The 8,875-nt window shown below is 48.1% G+C and overlaps 2 non-coding genes across 2 annotated transcripts; both read left to right on the top strand.

Moving 5' to 3' along the window:
- The first annotated feature begins 3,645 nt into the window (after nucleotides 1–3,645).
- On the top strand, nucleotides 3,646–3,717 carry trnaq-cug (transfer RNA glutamine (anticodon CUG)). The gene has a single exon. It is a non-coding gene; the product is annotated as a tRNA-Gln (tRNA).
- Nucleotides 3,718–3,990: 273 nt separating this feature from the next.
- trnaq-uug (transfer RNA glutamine (anticodon UUG)) lies at nucleotides 3,991–4,062 on the top strand. Its single transcript has one exon. It is a non-coding gene; the product is annotated as a tRNA-Gln (tRNA).
- The last annotated feature ends 4,813 nt before the right edge of the window (nucleotides 4,063–8,875 follow it).

Below are 8,875 nucleotides of genomic sequence, written 5' to 3'. Positions count from 1 at the left end.
TATTACACTGCTGCAATTTGTTCTACATCACATTCAATATACAACATGCATGGCATCCACGGTGACTTGGTAGTTTGGATTCAGAATTGTCTTGCACATAGAAGACAGAGGGTAGTGGTGGAGGGGTGTTGTTCTGACTGGAGGTCTGTGACCAGTGGTGTTCTGCAGGGATCAGTGTTGGGACCTTCGCTGTTTGTGATATTTTTGAAGGATTTGGATGAAAATGCAGGTGGGCCGATTGGTAAGTCTGAGACAACACAAAAATTGGCAGAGTTGTAGACAGCGAGGAAGGTTGTCAAAGGATTCAGCAGAATATAGGTCAGTTGGAAATGTGGCCAGAGAAATGGTGGATGGAATTTAATCCAGACAAGTGTGAGGTGTTGTACTTTGGGAGGTCAAATGTCAGAGGAACCATCATGAATTGTTTCGAGAGGCTGGTCATGGCACGCATTGGCTCCAGCCTCCCAGACAACCTCGACCCACTGCAATTTGTCTACCGCCGAAACAGGTCTATGGCAGACACCATCTGCCTGACCCTACACTCATCTCTGGAGCATCGGGACAGTAAAGACACCTACATTAGACTATTGTTTGTTGACTACAGCTCTGCCTTCAACATAATAATTGAAAGCAAACTCATCTCCAAACCTCGAGTCCTGGGACTCAACTCCTCCCTTTGAAACTAGATCCTTGACTTCCTGACCAACAGACCGCAATCAGTGAGGATAGGCAGCAACACTTCCGCCACGATTATTCTCAACACTGGTGCCCCACAAGGCTGTGTCCTCGGCCCCCTACTCTACTTGTTGTACACTCACGACTGCGTGGCCACATTCTGCTCTAACTCCGTCTACGTTTGCAGATGATACTATTGAACAGTTCCCAGTGTGCCAAAGTGTGAAGGCCAGTGTGCCAAACGCCTTCCCCACCACCATCTGCCTGGGACACCACTTTCAGGGGACCATGTACTTGTACTCCTCAGTTCCTCTGTTGTACAATACTACCCAGGGCCCGACTATTCACTGTGAACGTCCCACCCTCATTTACCCAGCTGATCAAGATCACTTTGTAAATCCTGATAACCATCTCACAGCATCTATTTTAGTGTCATCTGCAAACTTAGTTACCATGCCCTGTACATTCTCAGCCAAATCATTGATATGGATGACAACCAGCAACGGGCCCAGCACCGAGCCCTGGAGAACACCACTAGTCACGGGCCGAGAGTCTGGAAGAACAACCTTCCACCATCGCCGTCTGTTTCCGATCATCAAGCTAATTCTGTACGCAATCTGCCAGCTCTCCTTGCATCCCATGCGATCAAACTTCCCACAGCAGCCTACCGTGCGGAACCTTATCAAAGGCCTTACTGAAGTCCATATAGACCATGCCTACCGCCCTGCCCTCATCGAGCTTCTTGGTTACTTCTTCAAAGCTCAATCAAATTTGTGAGACATGATGTCCCACACACATAGCCACGCTGACTATCCCGAATCAACCCTTATCTTTCCAAATGCTTGTACAGCTTATCCTTCAGAATCCCCTCAAGTAACTTACCTACCACAGATGTTGGGCTCACTGGTTCATAGTTCCCAGGTCTTTCTTTGCAGCTGATCTTAAATAAAGGCACAAAGTCAGCAACACTCCAGTCTTCCAGCACTTCACCCATCACTAACGATGAATCATATATCTTAGCCAGGGTTCCTTTTGTTCTTCAGCTTCCCACAGTGTTCCTGGATGTCGGATCAAACCCTGGAGATTTATCAACCTTCATACATTTTAAGACATCAGTACCTCCTCTGCTGTAATACAGACTGTCCCCAAGACCTCCCCATTAACTATCTTAACGTCTTTCTCCATGGTAAATACAGAGGAGAAATACTTATCGAGGACCTCACTCATCTCCACACAAAATGTCCACTCTGGTCTCTGAGGAGCCCTATTCTCTCTCCAGTGATTTTTCCCTGAATCTCCTGATAAAATCCCTTTGGATTCTCCTTGATCTTCTCTGCCGAAGCTGTCTCCTGCCCACTTTTTTGCCCTTCTTGACTACAATCCTGCAATCCCGATATTCCTCCTTGATCCCAGCTGCCTGTATCGATGATGGTAGTGACCTGCATGGACTTCAGTAAGGCATTTGACAAGCTCCCACATGAAAGACGGTTCTGAAAGAAAAGAAGTCGGGGAAAACTGGATCCAAAATTGGCCTGGTGAAAGGAAGCAGAGGGTTGTGTTTGCAATTAAAGGTCTGCGATCAGTGGTGTACCTCAGGGATTGGTGCTGGGACCCTTGCAGTTTGTTATATCTATTAATGATGTGGATGTGAATGTCAGAGACATGATCAGTAATTTCACAGGTGACATTAAGATTGGTCAGTTTGTCTTCTTTGGAGAGGATGACTTGACTGATAGATACAAAATTATTGGGCACAGAAAATATAGATCGTGCAAAGATTTTCTCCTCAGTAACGATGTCTGTGGCCAGAGGGCACAGGTGTAAGGTCAGGGGTAGGAGTTTCAGAGGGGATTTGAGGAGGAATATTTTCACCCCGAGGGTGGTTGGAACCTGGATCTCACTGCCTGTGGGGTGTGGGGGAGGCAGGTACTGTCACAACATTGAAGAAGTATTTCCAGGAGCACTTGAATCACCATTGAAGGCTGCAGGTTGAGTGCTGGGAAATAGGGTTCAATATAAATTGGTCGTCAATGGCCAGCATGGGCACGATGGGGCAAAGGGCCTGCTTTCATGTTGTCTGACGCTGGGACTCCAGGTGCTGCCTCACCTGCTGAGTGTTTCCAGCAGTCTCTGTTTTCATTTCAGATTTACAGCTTCTGCGGGTTTTTAGTTTTCTGTTTCCACAATTTTCTATTTTGATTTGACTTCGCTGTAAAGTCAGCTTGACCAACGAGGTCACTGCCTGGCAGTCACGTGACAGTTGGAGGTACAGGAGCTCACTTGCGCCATGGTGGACGTGGCTACAGATGGTGATGCGAGGAGACTGCGTGAGGCAGCGATGAATCTGATGACAGTGAATGGACCCATTGCTGATGTTCTGTGGTTCCATTTGCTGGGGTTTGTGATCCCAGCAGAATACACCAGGGCTCTCCTCCAGCTCAGAGAAAGGGCAAACTCCTCCTCTCCTTACCAGAGGAAGGCGAGGCTCAGCGAGCTTCGTCACAGAGGAAGTCTCCTCCTCCGCTGCCCCATCTCCCTGCCCAGCTCCCTTGGCCTTTGCTCCATTTCTGCGTTCCCTGGGGTCAGGCCTGGGGTTAAGCTCAGGCTTGGACTGGGTGCACAGGGGCTGTGCCTTGAGGTGTTTTGTCTTCCTTCCATCCAGTTGTCCCTCTCTCCTCGAATGCCTCTGGCTCACCCCCACTGCCTCTGACGCAGGGCAGAGGGGAGGGCCAGCAGTGTCAGCCTGGGCCGCTGAGGTGGAATTAGCAGCCCAGAGGTCGGGACAGTCTTCTGAATGTGGTCATGTGGTCAGTGGGTGAATGGGAGCAGTTAGAGGGTGAGAACATGGAAAAAAGAACATAAAGAACTCAGGTGAATTGGCTTGTAATCCAGAAAGAACAGGGAGACTTTCATGTTGCTTCAGCCCAAGTGTACACGGTTGGGCCAGGAAAAGCAGTCAGCATTCGCTGTGGTTCCATGGTGTAATGGTGAGCACTCTGGACTCTGAATCCAGCGATCCGAGTTCAAATCTCGGTGGAACCTGTTTGCTGTCAAGTGCTGTGCTGCCCTTGCGGATGCATCCAGAGGTTGTGCCTCTGAACTTTTGATGAACCAAAGCAGCCAGCTGAGCTTCCCCTGTGATTCATTTCATTCAAGCTCTCAGTCCAACTCCACGGGTCATGAGATTGTTCCCCTTTTGGCAGAGGTTGTTTATTCTCGGTTTGAGACGACTTCGCACTTGGTGACAAGCCCCTCCAGCTGGAGTGAGAGGGTCTGATGGTGGGTATGTGGTGTGACATTGACTGAGGGTGCGCAGGTTCCATGGTGTAATGGTGAGCACTCTGGACTTTGAATCCAGTGATCCGAGTTCAAATCTCGGTGGAACCTTAAAGCTGCTGGGTCAGCTGTTGGTAAATTGAGGGCATGCAAGTTGAAAGGCTGGTTTACTGGCAGAGATGGGAGTCGAGCTTTTTTGACTTGATGTTAATTAATAACTTCAGCCAGCCATCAGAATCAGGTTTATTATCACTGACATCTATGTCGTGAAATTCGTTTTGTGGCAGCAGTACAGTGCAAGGACATAAAATTACTAGAAATTACAAAATAAGTAAATTGTGCAAAAAAAAGGAATAGTATTCATCGGTTCATGGACCTTTCAGAAATCTGATGGCGGAGGGGAAGAAGCTGTTCCTAAATCGCTGAGTGTGCGTCTTCAGGCTCCTGTACATCGTCCTAGTGGTCGTATCGAGAAGAGGGCATGTCCCGGGTGCTGAGGATCCTCAGTGATGGATGCTGCCTTCTTGAGGCACCGCCTCTTGAAGATGTTCTTGATTGTGGGGAGGGTTGTGCCCGTGATGGAGCTGGCTGAGTCTACAGCCCTCTGCAGCCTCTTGCGATCCTGTGCATTGGAGCCTCCATACCAGGCGGTGATGCAACCTGTCAGAATGCTCTCCATGGTACATCTGTAGAATTTGCAAGAGCCTTTGGTGATGTACCAAATCTCCTCAAAGTCCTAACGAAGTAGAGTCACTGGTGTGCCTTCTTCGTGATTGCATCAATGTGTTGGACCCAGGATAGATCCTCTGAGATGTTGACACCCAGGAACTTGAGGCTGCTCACCCCTTCCACTGCTGACCCCCTTAATGAGGACTGGGGTGTGTTCTCCTGACTTCCTCTTCCTGAAGTCCACAATCAGTTCCTTGGTCTTGTTGATGTTGAGTGCCAGGCTGTTGTTGCAACACCACTCAACCAGCCGATCTCTCTCACTCCTGTACACCTCCTCGTCACCATCTGCAATTCTACCAACAACAGTGGTGTCATCGGCGAATTTATCGCTGGTGTTTGAGCTGTGCTTGGCCACACAGTCACGAGTGTAGAGAGAGTAGAGCAGAGGGCTAAGCATGGATCCTTGAGGTCCGCCTGTGCTAATTGTCAGTGAAGAGGAGATGTTATCACCGATCCGCACTGACTGTGGTCTCCCGATTCGGATGGCGAGGATCCATTTACAGAGGATGTACAGAGGCCCAGGTGTTGAAGCTTTTTGATCAATACTGAGGGGACGATGCTGTTGAATTCTGTGGTGTTGAATCAGCTCGTTGTTGGTGTGGACCTGTGTTACAAACCATAGGCTTTTCACAGAGTCACTGTTGCCAAGAGTAACCTGGGATATGAGAGAGTAATGGTCCTGACCCCAAACCTGGGAGGTCACCACCCCCTGCTCTGGAGAACAATCTTTCCTTAATCTGGGACATGTTTTCTCTGTACCTGTATCCATGGTGTGGTTTAATTGGACAGGAGAATCAAGTGGGTGCTTCCTTTCCAAGTCTTGCTCCATTGTGCCCAGAATTTATTTTACTAATTCTGTTATTCCTCTTAGAGTCAGAGAATTATGCAGCACAGGAACTAGCACAACACATCCACGCCAACCAAGTTGCCTTCCTGAGCTGGTCCCATTTGCCTGCATTGGCTCATATCCCTCAGCCTTTCCTGTGCATGTACCTTAAGTGTTAAAATTGTACCTGCCTCTCACTCCACACACCCACCACCTTTTGTGAAAAGTTGCCCTGCAAGTCCATTTTAAACTGATAAATTGGTTTGTTATTGTCACATGTACTGAGGTCCAATGAAAACTGTTTTTACACCCTCCACACAGATCATTTCATTACAATAATGCATTGAGGGAGTACATGGGAAAACAATAACAGAATGCAGAATAAAGTGTGGTTACAGAGAACGTGCAGTGCTGGTAGACAATAAGGTACAAGGCCAAAATGAGGTAGATTGAGGTCACAAGTCCACCTTGTCATATAAGGGGAGAGTCCAATAATCTTATAACAGCAATGCAGAAGCTGTCCTTGAGCCTGGAGGTACAAGCTTTCAGGCTTTTATATCTTCTGGCCATGAAGGTTTGGAGGGGTGGGGGGGGGGGGGGGAGTGTGGGTGGAAGGGGGTTGTTGTGAAAGAGGTTGTCTAGGGAGAGCAGAGAGAATGTCCAGGTGTGGGGGATCTTTGATTACATTGGCTGCTTTACTGAGGTTGCAACAACTGTTGACAGAGTCCATGGAGGGGAGGCTGCTTTCCATGATGTGTTCAGCTGTGTCCACAACTCCCTGCAGTTTCTTGTCAGCAGAGGCAGAGCAGTTGCCATACCAAGCTGTGATGCATCCAGATGGGATGCCTTCTATGGTGTATTGGTAAAAATTAGTGAGGGTCAAAGGGGACATGCCAAATTTCTTGAGCCTCCTGAGGAAGTAGAGTTGCTGGTGATCTTTCTCGGCCGTGGCATCCACATGGTTAGGCCAGGACAGGCTGTTGATGATGTACACTCTGAGGAATATGAAGCTCTCAACTCTTTCTCATCCCACCAGCACTGATGTAAACAGGAATGTGTGTGCACAGCCCGTCCTGAATTCAATGACCAGCCCTTTTGTTCTGCTGACATTGAGGGAAAGATTGTCATGACACCATATTACTCAGCTCTCTCTCCTTCCTGTCCTCATTATTTTTGTGTCTGCCCACTACGGCAGTTTTATCTGCACACTTGTGGCCCCTTGTCAGACATGAATACACAGGGAATGGATCAGGTACAGGCAGAAGGGATTTAGTTTAATTCAGCATTGTGTTTGGCACAGACATTGTGGGTTCAAGGGCCTGTTCCTGTGCTATACACCCTCTATTCCACTGCACTGACTCCTACCACCAAACCAATCTTCTAACCATTGCCCGATTCACCCTGGATCCCATGTGACCCATCCTTCTGGACCATCTATCACACTGCATTTGTCAATCCACTTGGTCTCATCTTCAAAAACTCAAATGAGAGTGACACCATTTCCTATTCACATCGCTGTGCTGACTATCCCACAGCAGTCCTTGCACTTCCAAACAGGTCAATCCCATCTTCCCCACCACTGCTGGGCTCACCAACCTGTAGTTCCCCCGATTTGTCCTTGCAATCCTTAAGGCACATTAGCTGCCCTCCAGTCTAACAGTACCTCATCCATGGCAGATTTATTTACATCTTCAGCCACCAACTTCTTCCCTGGCTTTCCACAACGTCCAAGGATACACTTGGTCAGACCCCAGAGGTTTATCCACCTTTATGCATCTTGAGAACTTGAGGACCTCTGATAACGTGGTGTGTTTCAGGACAAGGCAATTCTCTTCCTTAATTTCCAAGCTTCCAGAACCTTCTTAACAGTAACTACCTGGCTCATCTCCTGCGGTTCCACAGATTAAGAGGACTTATTCTCTCCAGAGTTCCTGTTTTAGTCTTGATAAACTTGCAGTATCTCTTGGGATTTTCCTTCACCTCATCTGCTAAAGGTCTCTCCTGGTTTTCCTTGTGTCTACTCCCCATCCCTTGTATTTCAAGAGATTCACTTGATTCCTTGTCAAAAACTCACAGGAGCAGAATGATGCTCAAATCACAAAACAGCACTCACTTGACTTTCCTGTCCAATTAGATCACAGCACGAGCACAAATACAGAGAAAACATTAGATCTGGGACAAGTTCCTCTTATTTTTCCAGACTGGGGAGGTGGTGATCTCCCAGGTCTGGGCTCAGGATTGCTGCACTGTCAAATGTTGATGAAAAGTCACCTCCTTAGTCAAGGAAAACCCAGTAGCAGACACTGCTTCCCCACTGATCCAGCTTCCCTCATGGCCACCTGATCCACAGTCACACCCCAGGCCAGTCCCGAGCTGGGTGACTGCAGGCTGGGAATTGCCCCACTGTCAGCCTGGATTTCATGGGCAGTGGTCAGTTCACCACTCACTCCAATTTCCAACCCAGTCATCTACACTCTGGATCTGTGCAGGAAATCCCTCCTGGCAAAGCAAAGAACCCCCCTCCACAACATTCCTGGATCCAGTTTTGCAGAGATGTGGATGACACAAGTCTGGGGGTGGGGCTGCTGCGTCTGCTGTTGGGACCATGGCTCCCTTAGTCAGGGATGGACTGGGTTATACAGGGGGCAACTTCAAAGTGTGCAGGTGAAAATTTGACATTGTTGTCAGAGCAAAGACAGGGTGGATTTTGGAAACTGCCAGCAGATGGAGACGCAGCAGGTAAACTCAGCAGGCAGAGGGAAGTAGATGATCTCATTTACTGAAAGAACTGTGGTTACAGGGTCAGGGTTACCCACTGTGGGAAGTGTGTGCACAGGAGCTGTTGTGTCTATCATTTCCCACAAGTAATTCCCTCTCCCATCTCCCCACCTTTCCTCTCCTCACTGCACAGCATTTAGTTTGGTTGAAATACAAGTCTCTTAAACCAACAAGTACACACCAGGGACATTTATGATGTAAAGATCCTGGCTGAGCTGAAAGCCGAGAACAGACTTCACTGACACAAATGTGAGCGTTCAAGTGTGTCCCAGATCAAAGCAATTTCCATTCCCCATTTCCTGGGGAAGTGTGCAGGTGAGGAGTATGGGGAGATCTGTTACAGACTCAGTGAATGTCCCTTTTAGATAGTGTGTGTGGCGTGCTTACGTCAATAGAAGATAAAGGACGTAATGACGTTGTTGAAGTCAGAAGGAGAGAGAGAGAGAAGGGAGAGAGACACCAGCCTGCTAGTTTTCTCTATCGATGGATGAGAAACAATAACTGTTTGCCACTGAAATCCATGTATGGAAATTGGAAGTAATCCAGAGGAGTTCACTTTGTTGCTGACCTGTAGAAGGAAACAGGTATTTG

Source organism: Pristis pectinata, chromosome 37 (assembly GCF_009764475.1).
Source record: "Pristis pectinata isolate sPriPec2 chromosome 37, sPriPec2.1.pri, whole genome shotgun sequence".
Taxonomy (NCBI): domain Eukaryota; kingdom Metazoa; phylum Chordata; class Chondrichthyes; order Rhinopristiformes; family Pristidae; genus Pristis; species Pristis pectinata.
The sequence above is the reverse complement of the archived record's forward strand: the minus strand, read 5'-3'. Positions and strand labels throughout refer to the sequence as shown.